This window comes from Macrotis lagotis, chromosome 1 (genome assembly GCF_037893015.1).
Source record: "Macrotis lagotis isolate mMagLag1 chromosome 1, bilby.v1.9.chrom.fasta, whole genome shotgun sequence".
Classification (NCBI taxonomy): domain Eukaryota; kingdom Metazoa; phylum Chordata; class Mammalia; order Peramelemorphia; family Peramelidae; genus Macrotis; species Macrotis lagotis.
In genome coordinates, this window is record NC_133658.1 from 710,345,736 (window position 1) to 710,368,520 (window position 22,785).

Here is a 22,785-nt window from a genome sequence, read left to right on the forward strand (position 1 = left end):
TTATAGGGATTCTCTGAAAATAATAAATTTCTGTTCATTTAAATTTTTTTTAAATAGAGAAGTTGGGAAATGCAAAAAATGTAGAATGGTTTATGCATTTTCAGAGAGTCACTAAATTGTTAGTTTTATTTAATTGTTTTACTTTGTAACATAAGATTTCTCAGGGAGTGAATAAATCATGGGTGTCCAACCTTTAGTGCTAAATGAAGGGACTTTGAGGGCTGCAGGTTGGACACACCTATAGTATAAATGCTTACAGTAAATATGAAACATCTATAAAACTTATTTTAAAAAATATAGAGATAAAAAGCAAAGTGGTAATGATTAATTTGAAGAGAAGACTAAGGGAGGAAGTGATAGCTATCTTTAGCTATTGAAGAAATATTGTGAAGAGGAGGGATGGGAGCTATTCTACTTGGTCCCAGAGGGTATGTCTAGGTGAAAGTTGCAAAAAGGAAAATTTAGATTTTTCTGAAGGAGACCATTCTTATCACTAAAAGTCTCCAACTATGAATGGGCTGCCTTACCTGGGAGTCCTTGATCACTAACTGAGTGATGGCTTTCTGTAGGCATGTTGTCTAGAGAATCCCTTTTGAATGCTAGCCGATCCCTGAACTGCCCATTATTTCATTTTAAAACCTTCAAATAAGTTTGCATTCAATCTCCTCAGGAGATACTCTACCAAAAAGATACTCAGTATCTACTTATTAAATGTATAATAAAGAGGATTTCTTTTCAGTAATAGCTTATCAATCAGCTCAGTAACCCTGATATTTTGATGTTAGGTCCCAGAAAATTTACTACTCAATTTGATAAAGTTAAGTACAAAAATAATGCCATTATCTAACCTAAGTATCCTCTGTCTTAATCTTTTTTCTATAATCTCTCACTATCTTAATCATTAAAAGTCACATTTGTAAGAATCTTGAGGGTTTATTAAACATTTTTCTTTAAAACCCTGTGACATGTATAGAACAATTTCATTAATAATTTAACAAATTAATTGGGGGAGAGGGAATTGGTTTGCCTCTGATAATATAGCTATTAAGTGTCCAAGTCTGGATTTTAACCTAGAGCTCCTTCCTCAAAGTCTTGGTTCCATTCATTGTGCTATCCATCCTTACTCTCTTCTATGTGATAGCTTATTCTGATTATAGGAGACTTTTTTTTTCTTTCTCCTGCTTTCTTAACCGCACATGAGAGGTCATGAGATTGTATATTTTTTATTAACTTAACATATCTTTCAGGTTACTCTGTTTTCATAGAAGGAAGTGAAATCAATTTTATCTTGATTAGGAGTCACAGATGAATGAAATTAGACTGACATGCTTCAACTTTCTTGAGGGCTTACAAAGTATTCAGCACTGTTTGATTTCATTCAAAGGTAGACTGTGATATTTCATTCCAAAATAATCAGTCTATTAATTGTCTTATAGAAAATATATACTAGGAAAGAACTTGCGAATTTAGGCTCTTCCTAATAATTACATCAACTTTTGATGGCTTCTATTCAAGATTCACTTCTTGATAACCCTGTATGGAAATGATTAAATAATTGACATGCTTTTAACAATCATAAACAATATAGAGAAACATTTCAGTAGCCATGAATACTTTAAACTCTAGCAACTGTATTTACTAGGTCTGTGAAAACATTAAAAAGAATCTATGAGACTAACAATTTAGATTGCTAAAGGCAAACTTCTTTTTTAGACCTAATCAAGAACATTACAGTTTTCCAGAGGGAAATTCTTCTTATGTGATTTTGATGGGTGACAAATCTGACCAGTGACAGAAACATGTAAATCATATGTATTATCATGTCTCATCAGAATGTCTTTACAACCTAGACAAGTTGAAGGATTAAGTGCTGGGAGAGCTTTCTTAGCTGTGAAGGTGTTGGGGGAGGGGGTTGGTGTGACACTATGATTAAGACACTGACAGAATGCACACAAAACCATTTGTTGGCATGACATGTCAGACGGATGAAGAATCAGTCTTTGTCTATGGGAGCTCTGTTTTCTTTCAATCCGCCTCTTGGATCAGCTGCAGGGGAAACAAGGAGGCTAATGGGACACTGATTTTTAATACTAGCATCATGCAAAGTATGGAGCAATACAAATAAAAAGGAGGTTTTTCTGTAGCACTAGCAAGCACAATGAACAATTGTCCATTAATATTAGCAGCATTTCCTTCCTTCTTCTACCTCTGAAAGGCACTTTTTTCCTCAAAGAGCAGTTCACATTAAATAGCTAATTCTCTTTCTACCCATGACTAAACTGTGTGGTGAGGTTCACTTTTGTTTGGCCCTGAAAAATAAATGATGGAAAATTGGAGCTAACAATATGTTCTGATTATTCCTATGGTATACAATATTCTCTGAATGTGACAAACTGTGTTTATCCCACTAGGGAGAGAGAATGAGGGAGAGAGAGATTCCCTATGATTTATTGGCAAGTGTGGTGCTGTTAAATAGCCATTTTATTATTCTACCCTGACACTGACATATTTTACTTCACTTTTCAAGAATTAAGATTTTCATATGTAAAATCTTAGCCAAATTCAGTATTGACATTGAGAAATCAGTTATTTGTGGAAATAGTCAAGGCTTTTGTGTCTATCAAGGATCATGCCTCCCTTTTACTGTTCTAAATCTAGATTTTTATTGCATTTTTGCCTCAGACATCTTTACTAGACTTCTATACTTTGGACAGGGGAAGGGTGAAGAGTGGAGAAGCAACTGCAATGACCAGCTTCTGATGGAAACACTTCTGTCAGATCTATGTCTTCATATAAGCTAGGAGAGCTAAATACTTCCAATACTATAGGCCATGAATGATAAGATTACATGGAAGCTTAGAGAGGAATTATCCCAGTGAAATTTACAGATGGAAAAAAAATGGAGTTTTAGAAAAGTTAGGTGACTTTCCTAAGGTCACACAATCACCTAATGACTGAACCTCTCTGTCCTGTACTTCTAACCATATTGTGCTAACACTTCTACTGGCTTAAGTAGAGATGGGGATGGCTTTCCTTATATGGGTATCAGTTCCAATATGGAAAGGCAGAAGCTGAACACCAAAGAGCTATCTTCTGATTTTATTTTTGTTCATATGCACAAAAGGTGATGCTATTGTGATTCATGTTTGTGATGAAGTAATGGATTGGGACCAAGACAAATATACTTTCTTTTCATTCTCTTTGTGTTTAACATGTTTGCTCTTGACTCAAGTTCAAGTTGATGCCCCACACCCAGAAAAATGAATGAAATTAACCAGCCCTATGTCTGGTTAATGAACTCTTCAATATTCTCCAGCCAAATTGAATTATTCATCACACTTTGTACAAGGAATACTTTCCCAAGTCCATGTGATTATTTCTTATGCCTGCCATAGCTTCTTAGTTCTCTCTTCTGAAATCTAATCATTAAGGCCCCAATTTACAAATTACTTCTCCCAGGAGCTTTCTTTAATTTCTCCCTTCTCCAAGTTGGAAATCTTCTTTTTCTAAAACCTCACATAAAACTTTATCCTTTCTCATGTTAGTATATTCTAATCTCTTCTATATAATAGAGAATGGAAGGAGAAGAGAAAAAGCATTTATAGAGAATCTTTGTATTATATTTACCCAAATTGCTTAATCTAAAATTATGCTAAGCACTTAACAGATATCATCTCATAATATCATCATATAATTATTCTGTAGTATGAAGCCCAATGTATAAATGCTTATAGAAGCACAACTGTATTTATACTGTGCATGTGTGTATATGTATTCATGTGTATACATATGTGTGTTATAAACTCTCTGACATTTTGTAAACTTCACATCTTCTCTAAGCTTTGTTATCTTCCCCAATGCCTAGCAAAATGTTTATCACATTGTAAATAATAGATAAACAGTTGTTAAATAGAGTACCATTCTCTAAGTCTGTGCCAATGTGCCCCAACTTTCTTTATTCCTTATCATGTTGCTCATTGTCATCAGAAAAACATAGGCCTTGACTAAAAGATATGGTTGTTTAAAAAGAATATGCATATATTTGATAATTATTTAAAAAAAGAAACAAAAGCAATTACTTTAGAGCATTCAGTCTAATTATTGCTTTGTCATTGAGGAATAGGATTCAGAGTGGACTCTGCAACTTCCAGGTACTTAAGCTACCAAATATAGATTTATTGGAAAAAAAATGAAAGGAAGGGAAGAGAATAACATTCATATAATGCCTACCAAGCATTGGTCTAAGCATAATATTTATAAATAGCATTTCATTTGATCATCACAACAACTCGATGTGATGGGTATTATTATTATGCTCTCCATTTTACAAATAAGGGAATTGAGGTAAACAGAGATTAAGTGATTTGTTGTTATGAGTCTGAGGTAGGATCGGTCTTCCTGACTCAAGGATCAGCATTCTATTCACTGTGCAATCTAGTTGTCCTCCATCTGAAGGGAAAATGCAACACTTGCATCCAAATATCTAAAGAATTGTCATATAGAAAAAGGATTAGACTCTTTTTTTGATTCTAGAAGACTGAACTGGTAACAATGGTTCAATTTAAGTTTGCTGAAAAGAAAAGTCCTCTGATCTTTCCTCATGATGAAGTGGTAACAATGAGCTCTCAAAGTCTATGTCAGAGAAGCACAAGCAAATTTTTGCCATGGTCTTCTAGGTATGATGCTCATTAAGGTCACATCTTATTTTAGAAGTCAATCTTTTTTTCTTAGAGGTTTAAGTCTTTTTTTTTTTTGCTTTTGATGCTGTTCATAACTTTTATTTTTAATTATATAAATATTTTATTTGTTTTCCAATTATACACACTAGTAGTTTCTACCGATAATTTTTGTAAGTTTTGAATTTTACAATTTTTCCCCTTTTCTCACTACCCTCCCCCAATCCCCCAAACAAATGACAATCTGATAGTTTTTGCATTTGTTTCTATGATATGCATAAATCAAAATTGAATGTGTTAGAGAATATTTAAATATATTCATAAGGAAGGAAGAAAATATAAGATATAGAAAAATTATATAATACAAAAGACAACCTCTTGGAAAAAAATGAAGATAATAATCTTTGGTCTTTGTTTAAACTCCATAGTTCCTTCTCTGGATACAAATGTTATTTTCTACCACAGATCCCCTAAACTTGTCCCTGATAATTACACTGATGGAGTGAGCATGTCCATCAAGGTTGATCATCACCCCATGTTATTGTTAAGGTGTATAATGGTCTTCTGGTTCTGCTCACATCACTCAGCATCAATTCATGCAAATCTTTCCAGACTTTTCTGAAATCCCATACCTCCTGATTTCTAATAGAACAATAATGTTCTATCACATACATATACCATAATTTCCTCAGCTATTCTGAAGACAATCTTTAGCTAAATTCAGAAAGGTTCCTCACCAGTGACCATACTAATCCATGAAATAAAACAAATGATCCCCAGGTTAATGTGATCACCTGTTTCTAAGTAATGGTCACAGAAGGTAATAAGAATCAGACACAGTTTTAGAACATCTAGAAATATTAACTATTGTTAGGTATTTGTCCAATTGCTAACAAATAAGCATGATCTTAGAGGCACTGAATCATATCAAACTTGACATTCTCACTATAAATAAAACTAGAGTACAAAATGAACTTTTAACTAAATAGAAAGATGGCTCAAAGTGGCATTTTAGATAGAGTTCTGGAATTAGATTCAGAAAGACCTGTGAATTAACTCTCCTAGTTAGTTGTCTCATCTATAAGATGGGAATAACAGTGCAACACACCTCCCAAGTTTTATGGGAAGACAATGAAACAATATACACAAAGTGCTTAGAAAACCTTAAGTAACATATATAAATGCTGTAGTTTTTGTTATTAACTTCCCCCTAAAGGGGAAAATATGGGAGTTATAGAATTCATCTTATTTTTCTTTCAAAGACAACAAGAAGCATCATTTTATGAGACCATTGTTAAACGTGTATTGTAGAGACATGGAAAATACCTAGCTTTAAAAAGCCAAGGTCTTCTAATGAATCCAAGGCCATCTTCAGTCTCCTGATCTGTATCTGACCACTGGACCCAATTGGCTCTGGAAGAGGAAAATGAGGCTGGTGACTCAGCACAGCCCTCCCCCACTTAAATCCAACTCACTTGCATATCATGGCATTATGCCTGCCCCCCCCAACCCAAAGTCATGTTCTTCTTTGATAATGAAAGACACACAACAACATTTTGCAAATATTTACAAAGAGATCACCAAAAAATAAATGCAACTTATATGGATATATATATATATATATATATATATATATATATATATAAGCATGAACAGATAAAGGAATCCTGTGATGAACTCTGAATCAATCATTTAATCAATAAGCATTTTTAAGCACCTACCATATTCTAGGCATTGTGCCAAGTGTTGATAATTCACACAAATAAGTATATGTGTATAATGCATAAGAGGCATTGATTTACTCATCTACTGGAATGGGTTTTCTAGGGTGAAGAAATAAGAAAAATGTCTTAATCTTAATTTAATAATTAAAATATAATATAATAGAAAATAACTACTTCTCTCACACACAAATGAATACAAGGTAGTTAGGAAGGGAACTCATAGTAAGATGCTTGGCATGAAGGGATGACCAGCGTAAAGATAAGACATGGGTGTACTTTGTGTGAAAATACTAACAAGGATATTTTAATCAGATTACTGAGTGCAGGAAGAATAATATGCCTGGAATTTACTTTCTTTTCATATCCAACTATTTTAATCTACCTTCTCCACCTACTCTTTCCCAACCATCAAAGTTTCAGTGGCACAGATTATCACCTGGAATTTTTACTACAAATTACACAATTATCATATTAAAATGATTATGACTGACAAATGATTGGCAAAGCAAAGTACTCAAGTATTGATTATTGATCTTTCCCATTACAATCCCTCCCACTTGATATTTCCTCAGTTTATTTAGGATTGGATTGAGTACAAGCTAAACATAACAAATAATTCTCAAGAGGATAGCCCTCTATGGGCAACACAAAACTGAAGGGGGGGAGTAGCCCTTACACAGAATATCAATAGAAGTGGGTTCATCACAGATGATGTCATTTGCAGCAACACTAGATGGATGATTTGTAGCTCAGGTAGTTCTGAAAAAAATAGGAGATATAGAAACATGAGGACATGTGAGCTGAGGAAGAGGTAGTGTCAAAGGCTGGCAAAAAATGGATGTGACTAGAGGAATCAGCAGGAAAAAGGAGATCCACCTCTTCAGAAAGGTTGAGAGGAAAAAAGATATTCTTCAAGCAAAATAGTTTTGGTTTTGTTTTTTTTTTTTGGTTTGGAAAAGAGAATGAAAACTAACCAGATTATTAGGAAGATGAGGAAGGGCTTAGGTAGTCAGGAAAGAGATCGTCATCAGGATACATGGGGACATGGGGTTAGGGTCATTAGAAAAGTAAAAGGAATTGATTTGGCTCCCCAGGTGATCATGATAGAAAGAAAAAAAAAAGAAGCTGCCAGGACAATTGGGAGCATCACCATAAATTTTCCAATATGTCAACCAAAAACAATGGACCCCTATGAAAAATGAGATTCCTTCCAACTCTAAAGTTATGAACTTCAGAACTTCCTCAGACCATCTTCTAGGTTAGCTCCTCCAGAATCATATTTTCAGCTTCATGCCTAAAGTGACATATCTCTTTCAAATGTATTTATATATTCTTTGGCTCTCTGCTGGTAATTTCAACACAAACACAAAAGCAATGTCTGTTTTCATCTATCTTCCTGTCTCCATCATACTGTTTGAGGTTGTCCAATAAATGTTTGGGATATTCAAATGTGCAGAAATATGTCCATTATCTGAACAATTCTTGGTAGATGAGGATAAGAAGTAGTTAGGAGTTAAATCTTACCTTCAGTAGAGCAGGTATTAGCATTCAGGATCTAATTAATTTCCTCAAGTTATTTTCCATGGTATACTACTTCATATTACTTATTTTCACTTTTTTTTACATTTGGATTGTTCTTTAGGAAGTTCTTAATAAAATTATTCATATTTGAATTTGTCCAGTTTTGTTTATGAATTTTTCCAGTCTTACCATATTTTTTACTAAGCCAACCCCCTTTTTTGTTTTTTGCAAGACAATGGGGTTAAGTGACTTGCCCAGGGTCACACAGCTAGGTAATTATTGAGTGTCTGAGGCTGGATTTGAACTCAGGTCCTCCTGACTACAGGGCTGTTGCTCTATCCACTGTACTACCTAGCCACCTCTCCAAATGCTTTTTGATTGTCAATAGCATTAAAAATTTTCAGGTATTTGATTTTACTTTAATTTTAAATTTTTTTATTTATTTTATTTTTAATTTATGGAATAAAACAAGCATTTCCATAATATGGTATAATAAAAAGATGATTTTATGTACAGTGCTATTTAATTTAAATATATAATAAAGTTATCTTTTAAATTTGTTTTCCTTTTTTTCTTCCTTCCCTAGAAATGGCTATTATTAGGCACATGCACACATATGTAAAATCATTCTATATTCAATATTTTATACATTTTATTTTCTTTTATATTAGCTGACATTCTTTTAAAAATCAACTATATCAAATTATCTAGAAATCTTTTCTTTTTTTACATTGGATAAGCATGTTTTCAAAACACATATGATTGAAATACATGCCCTTTGCTAACTTTATGTCTAGCAATAATGTGTGTATTTATGTGTAAACTCTGTTCCCCCAAAATAAAACTTCCATTTATTGAGATCCAGTGTAGTACAGTGGAAAGATTTGGTTCTGGCATCAAAGATCTGGATTTACACTACACCTCTGATTCTTACTGACTCTGTGATCTTGGACTGGTTACTTGGAGTGGAAGTGATGTTAAACTCAAACAGAAATGTAGGCTGCTAAACTCAATGCATGTTGACCTAGTTCTAAAATGTAAAAATTATCTGTGCTTTATTATAGTTTTCTTTATTTTGTTAAATATTTGCTAATCATATTTTGATTTGTTTCAGACTACTTTCAGTAATACTCTATTGGTTTTTTAAATTTTTTTATTTATGGCAATGCTTTTAAGTAACTTGCCCAAGGTCACACAGCTAGGCAATTATTAAGTGTCGAGATCAAATTTGAACTCAGGTCCTCCTCACTCCAGGGATGGTGCTCTATCCACTGTACCACCTAGCTGCCCCTATTCTATTGTTTTTACCATGTGTGTCTGATAGTTCTGGTCTAGATGATCTCTGAAATCCCTTCTGGTTCATCACCTGTGATCTAGGTATTTATAGCAACATATAATTAATCTAAACAATAAATGAAACTAACAACATTTTTATCAAATAATGAATTAACATGGAATAATTTGAGTCCAAAGTAATATGCAATCATACAAATAAATCAGCACAGAAATGACTAAAGTGGGTGATGTTTCACATATATGATGTACACACACACACACACACACACACACACACACCTCTTGAGCCCTTTGAAAAAGATTCTTCTTTAACTAATAGATTAAGTTCAATAGGAAATATTGTTATGCATCAGCTCCCCTCATCAATCTTCTATTAGCCTTTATCAGTAATTTAAGGATTTGATTCATGAGCCTTTGTTTAAAGATCTAACTTTCAGGATACTAGTCACTATAAGAGAAGATAAGAACTGACTTCAAAGTATTCCTTCTATCATAGAACACATTTAAAACTATCCCTATTATATGTAAAGTGATTTTAAAGATGATAGAGGAAAGGCAGCCACATGAACTCTCCCAACATTCCCCTTCAAACAACTTTAAAATAATTTCTCAAATCAAATTTTGAATCAACAGATTTCCATCCTAAAACAACTTAGGAAGTGGTAGAAGATGTATATGACAGCAAGGTGAAGCTGGTCAAGAGTGCTTACACTGCAGTAGTCTCTGGAAGTGGTGGAATAAGCAATGGCAGCAGCAACTTCAAGAACTCCCTGTCTGGAGATGGTAAGGAGGTTGGACAAAGTTGGTTAGAAAGAGATTACAGGGGACCTTTGCTGTCCCTGGATACAACTGGCATTCATCTGCAACTCTATTGTACATACACAATTGAGGGTCCCAGCTCCAGGATGGAGAAGGGTACTTGTAGTCAGTCACAAGAGAGAAGAGGTCTGATCAGTATTCCAAGGCAGAGAGGAGCACTAACAATTACAATTGGAAAAAAAGTAAAGGACCTCACAGCTCCATGACCAAGAAAAGCATTAGTGCTCAACAATTTGTGTTGAGTAAAAACCAAAGTGTGGACCAAGAGAACAACGATCACATTTCTCCCATGCATCACACCCCTTTGGAAGCACCAAAAATTTGCATGACCTGAGAATTAGAGCTGAAAACATCAGCACAAAAAGTCTGAAGCTTCACACAGTGCCTCTCCAAGAGTAATGTTAACATAAAGTTCAAAGTCAAGAAATAGGCTTGAATTTTCCCTTGGTTCTAATTCCTCATACACAAAAATGACTAATATGTGGGAATGTTGAACATGGGTGGACATAACTTATGAATATGCAGATGGATGAATGTTTAAAGTGTTTCATGACATATAGTTGGAAAAATTAAAATTAAAATATCAAAAAAAAAGAACTAGGCTTCCAGAATGAACAACAACAAAAAAAATTGAAACATAAAAAGCTACTACAGTGTGAGGGAAGACCAAGTCACAAACCCTGAAGACAAGTTTAAAAACAACTACAACCAAAGCCTCAAAGATAAATGGTAATTGTGGCAGCTAGATGGTACACTGGTTAAAGCACCAGCCATGGAGTCAGGAGGACCTGAGTTCAAATCCAACCTCAGATATTTAATAATTGCCTCTTGGCAAGTTACTTAACCCCATTGCCTTGAAAACAAAACAAAACCCATTAAAGATAACTTTGGATTGTTTTTGAACCCAAAAAGAATTCCAAAAAGAGTTAAAGAAAAAAATAAAAGTGGGAGAGGAAAAATTGAGAAAAGTGATGAGAGTAATGCAAGAAAATTAAGAAAAGAGAATTAACAGTTTGGTAAAGGAAGAACAAGAAAACATGGAAGAAAATAATACTTTATTGTAGCTGCCCCGAAAATAATATTTAAAAAAAAGAATTGGTCTAATGTAAAAAGAGGCACAAAAGAAGAAAAGAAATCCATATTAAAAAAAAAGAATGGGTCAAATGAAAGAAGATGTTCAAAAGTTCATTGAAGATAATAATTCCTTAAAAATTAGAATAAAGCAACTGGAAGCTAATGACTCATGAGACAGCTAAGTCAAAAGAGTGAAAAATAGGAGAAAATGTGAAATATCTCAGTAGAAAAGCTACTGACTTGAAAAATATATGGAGAAGAGATAATTTAAAAATTATTGGGATACCTGAAAGCCATGATCAAAATAAGATTCCAGGCATATTTCAAAAAGTTATTAAGGAAAACTGCCCTGACATACTAGAATGAGAAGATAAAATAGAAATTGAAAAAATCATCTATTATTTCCTCAAAGAATTCTGAAAATAAAAATTCCTGTGAATATTAAAGTCAAATTCAAATGTCAAAAATATTACAAGTAGCCAGAAAGAAACAATACAGGAGAACATAAGATTTAACAACATCCATATTAAAGTAGTGGAGGATTCAATAATAGGATATTCTGGAGGACAAAGGATAACCTATTCAGCAAAACTGAATAAAATCTTGAAGGGGTAAAATGGATATTTAATGAATTCGAAGAGTTTCAAGCATTACTGATGAAAAGACCAGAATTTATTAGAAAATTTGACACTCAAACACAAGATTCAAGAGATGCAAGCAAAAAAAAAAGGTAGACAGGAAAGAATAATCATATGGCACTCGGTGGAGTTAAACTATCTACATTCCTATATGGGAAGATAATATATGTATTTCCTAATAACTTTGTCATTATTAGGACAATTAAAAGGGGACTACATAGACAGAAGGCATGAGTTGATTATAATAGGATGACCTCCCCTTCCTTCAGTGAAGAGGTTAGAAAGAGGGAAATACTGGAGAAGGAGGAGAGATAAAAGGGGGGAAATTATCTCATATAAAAAGAAGTTATGCAAGGAAGAGTTTTTAGAACTGAGGGGAAAATGTGGGTTTAGGGGAGCTGATGGTGAGGAGGAAAGAAATTGGAAAAAAGAGAATAATTGGCATAGCATAAACTTTATACTGTTAACTCATCTAATTACCTGTGAAACAGATAATATATTATTATCTCCTGACTGCAGGAGGAAACCAGGGCCCATAGATGTAGAATAAATGACCTGATATTCCATAGGTAAATAAGTGGAAGACCCTTATCTAGAATTTAGACCATCTTTCAAGACCAAGATTCTTACTACTCCATACTTCCCCTTCTAAGATCTATTTGCAATGATTGAACTTCACTCTCAGAATTGGTTCACAGAGTGAAGAATACACACATATGTACACATACATACACACACAGCCCATTGGGTATAGAAATCTGTCTTAATAGGGAATTAGGAGAGGAAGGGAAAACGAAAAAGGGGACAAGGGATGGTAATAAGAAGGCAGTGATCAAAGGCAAAAGAAACTGTTGAGGAGGGGGACATGATTAAAAAGGAGAGGATAAAAAGAAGAAAATAAAATGGAAATACTCAGCAATCATGACTGTAAATGTGAATGGGATGAGTTTGCCCATTTAAAAAAAGTAGCAGATAATAGAATGGATTAGAAACAAGAATCCAACAAAATGTTATTTACAAAAGATACAATTTAAAACAGAAAGATGTATGAGTTAAATAAAAAGAAGGAGCAGAATCTGTTATGCTTCAGCTTAAGTAAAAAAGGAAGGAATAACAATCGTGATCTCAGACAAAGCAAAAACAAACTTAACTGTATTCTGCTAAAAGGTAACATGGAGTTCTATTCTTTTGGGAATTCTACTCTTTGAGTTGCACAGGTATATAATGCTGGGCCTGGAGTCAGGAAGCGTCATCTTGAGTTCAAATCAGACACTTACTAGTTGTGGGACCCTAATCAAGTCACAATCTGTTTGCCTCAGTATCTTATCTGTAAAATGAGTTAGAGTTGTAAATAGCAAACAACTCTAGGACATTTGCCAAGAAAATTCCAAATAAAATCCCAAACTATTTCAGTAAAACACAGGAAGACCTATTTAAATTGACCTAGAGAGAAACGAACAGAACCAGATAATTGTATGCAATAATGACAATATTATAATGATGATCAACTATGAAAGATTTAGCTATTTTGATCAATATTATGGTCCAAGAAAATTCCAAAAGACTTGTGGTTAAAAATGCTATCTACCTCCAGAGGAAGAACTGAAGAAATCTGACTATAAATTGATAAAGTTTTCTCACTTTATTTTTTTTTTACTTTCTTGTGTTGTTTTACTAATATGAAAATAAATTTTGTATGATTTTACATGTATAGTTGATATCATACTGCTGATCTTAGTGAATAGGAGAATAGAGATAGAAAATTTGGCACTCAAAATTTTAAAAGTAATTAGTAATTAATACTTAATTGTGCCCAAACCTCATTATGCCCAAAATCATCTGATCTTTGATAAATAAAAAAAGTGCATCAATGGAACAGATTAGAAAACAGAGAATCAATTTGAAATACAAAACTTTTTTTAATGTCAAAATTTATTTTAATATGTACTTGGGGGGGAATATCATATATGTGTGTATATATATAAAGAAATATCTACCAAACAGAGACAAGGAAAATCAAAGACAATGGGAATAAACTCCATGTTCAACAAACCAGAAAAACATTTAAATTACTTAAGAAAGAAATTCATTTTTGATGAAAACTGCTGGAAAATGGAAAGCAATCTGACAGAAATTAGACTTAGTCCAACATCTTAAACTGTATTTTACAATAAATTCAATATTATATCATTTTATATGAGCATATAATATATTGAATATTTTATATTGAAGATTATATCATAAAAACAAGTAGAAGAAAAGCAAATTATATACATTTCACAATTGTGGGTAAGAGATACAAACAATCAAATAAAAGGTGATTAGAAAAGATAAAAATAGATGATTTTTATGCTTAAGTTAATCTAGATCAAATTTCTTAGATGGAGAAAGTGAATATGACTTTTAATATGTTGAATGAACCTCTTATGATGAATTTAAAGGAGGATGTGGGTCGAATTCACAAAGTATGGACAGGAAAGAATCACGTTTTATCTACATTACCATAGGAAATTTCTAACTCAGATCATAGAATCAGTTAATTTTTTATTTATCTCATACATCTCAAAATATCCATTAACTCATCACTGGAGATTCCCTTCAAGACAAGAAGCAGGAGCAACTAGGTGCCTTAGTGGATAGAACACTGGCCCTGGAGTCAGGAGGACCTTAGTTCAAATCCTGCCTTAAAACACGTAAAATTGCCTAACTATGAGACCTTGGGCAAATCACTTAAGCCCATTGTCTTACAAAAACAAGTAGAAATAAAAGACAAGAGAAAAAATAAATCGCATTCATTCCTTGTCATTTCTGCAGTCTTATTAATGGCCTCCTGTAAATCCTTCTTATGGGTTTCATCCAACATAGCTGATATTCTGGAGAGCTTCAGAAAGACAGAGTCAAAGAGATGAGGTCTTAAAGGGAGAAAAGAAGGAAGAAATGAAGAAAACAAGCAAATATTTATTAAGCACTTACTATGTAAGTAAAGAACTGTTCCAAGTACTGTAATATAAAGAAAAATGTCAAATTGAGCTTGAGGGACAAGTCTGACTATGTCTCCCCTTCTTTAACAAACTCTAATTACCTATTCTCTCAAGAATCAAAAATAAAATCCTGTTTGAATTTTAAAACCCTTCAAAACCCGGTCCCTTACCGCCTTTTCAATCTTCTTTCTCTTCACCCCCATCCATGTATACCACAATCTAGTGATAAGAATTTAGGGCACTTAGGTGGTAGGGTGAATAGAGCACCAGGCCTGGAGTCAGGAGGACCTGAGTTCAAATTTGACCTCAGACACTTAATAATTACCTAGCTGTGTGAGCTTGGGCAAGTCACTTAACCCCATTGCCTTGTTAAAAAATTTTTAAGAAGAATGTAATACATGCTTGTAAACTTGACAGTCATTTTCTCTCAAGGGCTTCACATTCCAAAAGGTGGAGATAATACATATAGGATGTTTGAGTTGCATGTCAGATGAAATGATTCTGTGCTCCTTAGGCAGAAGCATAGCTTATGGTAATGCAATTTCTTTAGTGTAATTTCCATTAACGTAATGATATACTTCTATTATTGCACCATTTGACAATTTAAAGGATTTATAAATGAAAACTAACTATTCCTTGGTATTATCTGGACATCAAGTAGAATTATTGGTGTATACTTTTTCCCCTCTCTATGTGACCTACCTACCTCATTTTCTATTTATTCTTCTAAATATCTCTATTTTATATCTCTTCATATTCAACACTAGTTATGGTTGCATCCTACTCATACTCATCATGTGCCTTTTTGATGACCCGTGGTTTTATCTTCTTACATCTTATGGTGTCCCATGGTTTATAGTCATGTGTAAAAAAAGAGATCTTTATTTCATGGAGAAGTTTGAGCTTATTGAAATCACTGAAAAATCCCCCATACTTAGTTTCTTTTCACTTCTTCCTGATTGAGGATAACAAATTTCTCTTTCTGAGAGCATCTTTGAGGACACAGGATTGTACCATCATGTTAGGTGAAATGGAGACATTTAATCTCTTAGTCTATGTCCAGGAATTCATTGATAATACAGTACTGACAATAGATCCCAAAATGAATGAAGTATTAAATAAAACATAACTGAAATAAACTTCCTCCTTCTGTACTGATGGAAAAAAAACCTAACACAAATGTTGATTTTTATTGTTCTTTATTCTAGTGTTAAATTGTGCCTATAGTCCATTGGCATAGAAAATATTCAGTATAAAGATTGTTATGGTAAGACTGGAATGCAAATTACATGAAAAAAATGTTAAGGTAAGAGGAAGTTTAAGTTGACCTAGCATATGATTTCAGTATATATAAAGATTCAATAATATTGTTTGCTTCCAAATGATGTGACAGCCAAAGAATGTAGCTTAACATTGGGAATAACACTGATCCTTTGACTTATCAGAGAATAAATATAATGAATTTTATCATATGTAGGCACATACATTTCACATTTCATTTGAAGAAATAACTATCAAATTATTTCTTTGAATTTCTCAAACTCAGTAAGTTTTAATCAGATTGAGATGTAGTTGGAATCTAAATGAAATTATTTTTAAACATTCTCTATTTTATTTTGAGAACCTTCTTACCTACTAAATGTTACATTCCCTGAAAGAAATGCCTCTACTGAATAAATACTATATACAAATTTTTCATCCACATAACTAGGAACAACTCCTGTTTACAAAATAAATGTTTCATATTCTCTTGCAATACCAAAGATGATTTGTAGTACTACCATACAAATCTACTCATTCAATATTCATTCATTCCACAAACATCTGCTTACTATCTTCTATGTGAAGGCCTTGTTTGTTATGATAGTTTATGAAATGATAAATAAGACACTACCCCTGTCCTTAAAGAGTTTATATTCTAACAGAAGGGATGACAAGAACACAAATAGCTTTAATATAAAGCAGAATGAGAAATCCCACATTTTGCTCTTTTTAAACAATCCCAGAAAATTCCCATGAAATATTAAGCTGCATATCTTCCCTTATGTCCCATGGATGCATGTGCAAAAAATTCTGTTAGTTATATTCTCACTCAAACTTGAGAATATGATTTGCTCACCTTCTTTATCAATGAATTTCATATCGTAGCTTTCTATAGTAATTTTTAAAGGGTAGCTTAAGATCACTTTAAAGACTATAATAGCCTTTTTTTTGCATTTTAAGGCTAATTGAATGCCATAGGGAACAGATATTTCTTCACTTTATTTGTAAATGAAGAGATAAGTTTGGTATTATATGAACAATTTAGTAGAGAATCCACAAACAGATCATTAGTCATAATGCCCCAGTACAAAATGGCTCAAGATTATATCAAGGGCAGATTAAATTCCTTGCTGAGTCATTTCTCAGTTACACAATCAACCATATTACATTTTTATTCAAAAAGATTTTTGAAGGCAATGTTGCTCTACAGAGCATAATTGTTCATCTTGGATTGGAAGGACTTTACAAGTCATTCGACCCTTTTCTGAAATGATCCAGAAAAGTTCTTATAATACACCTTCAAATATTTTCTTCATGCTTTTTATAAAAAATAAATTCACTATTCATATATTCACAAAAACTAATTTCAGTGATAATAGTTACTTACTGAAAGAATGGAAGCAAATAGTTTTCAGAATGATTAAAAGACCCTGGATAGATGTTGTAAGGATATTAGACTTCCATCAAGATCAGTTAAAGCAGATTCCAAAACTCTCATCTCACTGATTGGGGAGAAAGGATGGGAAAGGGGTAAGCAAGGCTATATTTCTAGTGTGAAGAAGTTAATGCTTGGCTCTGAGACAATACTGATATGGATATTTTGGTCTCCAGTCTTAAATCTAGGTGTAACTTGGTTTATTAAAAGCCTTGAAATAAAATTCAAGTTTCATTGAGTCTGATCCTTTAAAAAGTAGTATGAGTAAAATGGTTGTGGGAAGGTGAAGGTTAATCCTGACAGGTAGATTAATTTTCCATATATTAGGTGAAATGTTGTATCTAGTTTGTATCTTCACATTTTGTGAGGGGGAAAAGATGATGAAATTTCTAAGCACATGACTCAGAGCCTAGAAAATAAATCTGATGGAATATATATAAATGAAAGCAGATAGCATATGATTTGTATATTGTATATAGTTTAAATTCTAGCCCTAATTCTTATTAATGATATAACAATGGGTATGTTATCTTATTCTGAACTTCAGCTTAATCATCTTTGAAATAAAATCATAATATACTACCTATCTCATAGCATTATTATAAGGGGAAAGAGAAGAAGGGTTTACCACATGCCAGACACCAAACTAAGCACTTTATAAACATTAACTCATTTGATCCTCACAACAATCCTGTGTGTTAGGTGTCATTATTATGTCTAATATATTACAGTTGAAGAAACTGAGATTAGACAGAAGTAAAGACTCTCACCCTAAGATCATGTAGTGATTAAATATTGAGGTCAGATCTCAACTCAAGTTTTCCTATCAAGGCCCAGGATTCTAACCACTGCACCACCTTAGTAAATCTTAATCAATTAAGTATGATTTTTTTTAGTAATTTCATTAATAATGAGAGATTAAAAAGATGATTAATTTAACTGAAAAAGAGTAAAACACTAAGGGTTAGATTAATGACTACTTAGAAGCAAAACTTTATGATCTAGAATAAAGTTACTGACCATTCTCACTTTTCCTAGATATCAGAAAAAAGAATGAATTAAAATTACTTCCAAAGTTTTTTTAAGGTGAAATTAAAGAAAATTCTTGGAGAGTTAAAAAAATAATAGCCACCCAAATATTTCACTGAAAGTTTTTAAAATGCTTGTCTTTAAAAACATGATTTAAGAAACCAAAATTATCACTAAGGCTAATTACATGTTATTTTGTTTGAAAAAGAGAATATGAATTACCATTAATACTAAATGAATTCTAGCCCTTCATGCCAAAAGAAAAGAAGCCAAATTTAGGCAGGTTATTCTTCTTTTTGAATTTTGAGACATCCGCTAGAAATTCCCCTCCCATTTGAAAAGATCTGGTTTTTTTCTGAGCTCCTTCAAAATTCTTCTCTCCTCATAACTTTATCCTTAATTCATTTCTTATATTCTTCTATTTCTTCTGTTGATTGGCATAATAAAATATGTTTGGTCCAAGAATTAAAGCTATATTAATTGCACTTTAGTTACATGCAGATTCAGTTCTGATAATATTTTAGAATGTATGGTTATTTTTATTATACTTTCATGAGATGAGATCAAACTCCAGTCTATGAAAGAAACTTGTCTAATTAAAAAAAATGAAACAATTCTCTTGTAAGAGCTACCATTCACATTAATGTAAAATAAACAATCAAGAATAAAGATAGTTCTATTTCGGTATACATGGTATTGAAAAGTATAAAACAACTTCAATTAATAAGCATTTATTAATTGGTTACTATGTGCCAGGCATTGTGAACTGGGGAAATTAAATGAAAAAAGCAAAAATGGTTCCAACCCTCAAGGAACTTACATTATAAATACAATTTACTCCTTAAGAGTAGAGATAACCATTTATTTTTTATTTAATTGGTCATAATAGATGCTCATTTTGTAATATAAAAATTATTTATAATATATTACATATTATAACTATGCATAACCATAACATACATTTATAATTATATAGAATATATTGCATATAGAATATAGTCTATAGTATGTAAATGTATTAAATGCTTTGTAACTATATTACATTTATTAGGAAAAATAGCAAAATCTTAAGCATGAGTAATTCTAAATATATAAAAATGTATTAGTAATGTTTATTGATACATATATTGCTATCTTGGGTAATTCCAAAAGATGCTCCCCACCTTGCATAAAAAATATTTTGAAGCTTTTCCCCCCACACCCTGGGTAATAGTGATTGTTAATAACTCACTTGTATAAAGTACTTTACAAAATAACAAGTCCTTTTCTCACACCAACTCAACAAGGTTGATAGCGTTAGTATTACTTTTATTCTCATTTTATAAATGGTAAAACTGAAACTCAGAAATGTTAAGAGACTTTCCCAAGTTCTCAATTAGAACCAGGACTACAACCCAGGTATAGTCTAACTCCAGGTCTAAAATTTTTTTAAGTATTCTATTCTACTTCTATCCATACTCTTTCATTCAGACATAAGCTGAGATTAAAAGCAAATGATCTATCCATTGCATAGGATTTTTAGGGCTGGAAAGGACCTTAGAGATCTAATCTAATTCCTTCTTATTTTTAGAGTTATTGAAATTGAGGCTTAAAAAGTATTTTCCCAAAGACAAAGAGGTATAAAATGTAGAGGTATATCTTTTTGGAAGGACTCTATTTCGAAGTTTGCCTACCCTGAGTATAATCCATCATTAGAGAAGTGCCAAAGTTTCCATTCTCCTGAGATATGAGCACAGGATAATTGGATTATGAGAGTAGCAGATAAAAAGGAAGAAGGCAGCCACAATTCAGATTGTGATCATAAGGAGAGGAATATGAACATCAAGAGCAAAGGTACTAATCAAGGTACCTGAATGGTATTAAGAGTAATCAAGCCAAAAACTATATGGAGATATTCAATAGGAAAATAGGTAGCAGAGGGAACAGATCTCAAGTCACAATGATAAGCATGTGAGTATTGATGGCCTGAACTTCTCCCCATATAAAGATAGGAATCTCAAAAGAAATTATTTTCCAAATTCTTTGGGAGGAGAAAAAGTAGAGTGTAATCACTCAGAATATGCATTAAATGATTTCCCTATTATTTTGCTATGCTTTTCAGTCCAGATTAAATATTTTACTATTTCAAATTTCTTTTGCTTACGTCCTGTTAGTAATTTCTACTTGATTCTACCATGGTCTTGAGATCCAATAGTCTAATGTTTTTGACTTCCATAGATTTTCAATACTTTAAAAATATTCCAAGTTAATAGGGGTTCACAAAATATCCCTCAAAAGGCCAGTCCAACCAATCCTATTTGGGAGATCATCATGCTCACCATTTTCTGTTTTCCCAATTATAGAAATGCAAGTACTCCTCAAATTATAGAACCAAAAAGCAGTTCTGGTGATTCACCTGCATTAAAGAAAAGGAAATTCATAACTTTGGAAGTGAAATTAGACATAATCAAGCACCAATACCATCAACCTCTAAAGCCCTTGAAAACCCCCAGAAGTGCCCTTCAGAATCTCTGCAAAAATCTCCATCTACACCCTCTTCCTCTTCTAATTGAACCTGCTTTTCTTCAAGCACCAACATTCAAGAGAAATGAAAAATGATTTCTTATTCAATTTTATTGTTTTCTGTTTCATGTAATTACTAGTATTAAAATACGCTTGTTTTCTATTATTCTTTCATTATAAATGTACAGCAATTCAGCAAATCATGACAAAAAAGGCTTTTTTTTAATAGCCTGAGAATCTAATAACCATTTATAATATTGTGACCCCAGAGAAATGTATTCTGACTTATAAACTCTCTTACAGACAAACATTTGAAACACAACTCTCTCATAAGTTATGGATTGCCTGTATTCTGAGTGTAGAAATTATTGGGACTTTGATTCAATTAAGCAGCAAAAGTCCACGCCCCAGTCATGGAAATACACCCAAACAATTTTTTGCCATATACAGTTTTACTGCTAGCCCATCTTAACGAATGAATGAAATACAGTAGTGAACAGATTAATAATAAAAGCAGTCATTTAGTATTTACTAGGTGCCAAGCACTGGAGATATAAAGAGAAAGACAGTCTTTGCCCTTAAGAAACTTATATATTAAGGGACTAACAAATATAAAGGAGTGTTATGAACTGAGAATGGTGGGCAAAGTCATGTCACAACTGATTCACATGTCCATCCTAAGAGTGGTAGTGTCATGTGAATTTGATCATTGTTTGATCATTGAGGGGTTGGTGGGGGCATTTAGAAGAAGACTGGAGAACCTAGTTTTCTAGATTAATCTTGATATAGAAAATTCATCAATCAGGAGCTGAGGCCAGAGGGTAAATGCTGAAGAGCCAGGTTGGAGACAGGAAGCATCTTGAGCTAATAAAGAGGCAGATGGCTAATGAGTTGAGTCTATGGGTAAGGTGAGTCTAGGGAGGAATCAATGTATGGAAAATTCATCTATATTTAAAAGAAAGATTTTTTTTAAAAGGTTGAAATTTATAGTACTGTAAAGTTTAGGAAATATTCTACATATAAACATATATAGTACTATAGGGCTGTCATAAGATTGATGCCATCAATCAATCAATCAATCATTCAGTCCATAAATATTTACTAAATGTCTCATCCCAGGCAGTATTAAGGACTGGGGCATACAAAAAGAGGCAAAAAAGAAAGTCCTTGCCCTTAAGTGGCATTAATGAAGGAGCTCAGAGTACTGGATATATTTCCATTTTAGTGATGAGAAAAACTGAGGCTCATTGAGGCTAAATGGCTTGTCTGTGGACACAATGGTATTATCAGAGGATTCAAACCCAGGGTTCTCCTGGTTCTAAACCTGATGTGTTTTCCACTATTTTTCACCAATTGTAAACTGCTTTCAGCCAGAGAAAAATTTGGAAAAATAGTCACTTGCCAAATTAACTTAAAGCTAGTAGAAGATATTTTGAGGAAACATTGGAAATAGAACACAGGAGGTAATGGGACAGAGTCAATAGGGTCCTGAACTTAATATCAGACAAAACAAGGTTCACATTCTTCCTTTGAAACTAGCTTTGTAACCTTTTTTTCCCCAAATTAACTTATTCTTTCTGAGGTACAACTTTCATCTCTGTATAATGGGAATAATAATAAAATTTATGATACCTACTTCATGTGTGCTTTCCGAAGCTCTTCAAGGAATATGGTATTAGAATTCTGGGAGAAGAATGAGGGTAAAGATAAAAAAAAAGTCTATAGACTTGGGAGTCAATAGCACAGAAATGATATTTAAAACCACACAAGTGGATGAGTTTACCTAAAAAGAAAATGTACAGAATGGCAAAGGTCATAAAGCAGACC

At 32.8% G+C, this 22,785-nt stretch overlaps 1 long non-coding RNA gene across 9 annotated transcripts in view; it reads left to right on the forward strand.

Annotated features, from left to right (window-relative positions):
- Window positions 1–22,579, forward strand: part of LOC141507872 (uncharacterized) — a 250,353-nt gene extending 227,774 nt beyond the window's left edge. For 8 of the 9 annotated variants that reach the window (XR_012474293.1, XR_012474295.1, XR_012474291.1 and 5 more), the window contains one exon: window positions 9,851–13,956. This is a non-coding gene — a long non-coding RNA (uncharacterized LOC141507872). Of the gene's footprint in view, window positions 1–9,850; window positions 13,957–20,798 lie in introns of those variants that run through there. The other variant, XR_012474294.1, reaches the window with a different exon arrangement.
- Window positions 22,580–22,785: the final 206 nt, after the last annotated feature.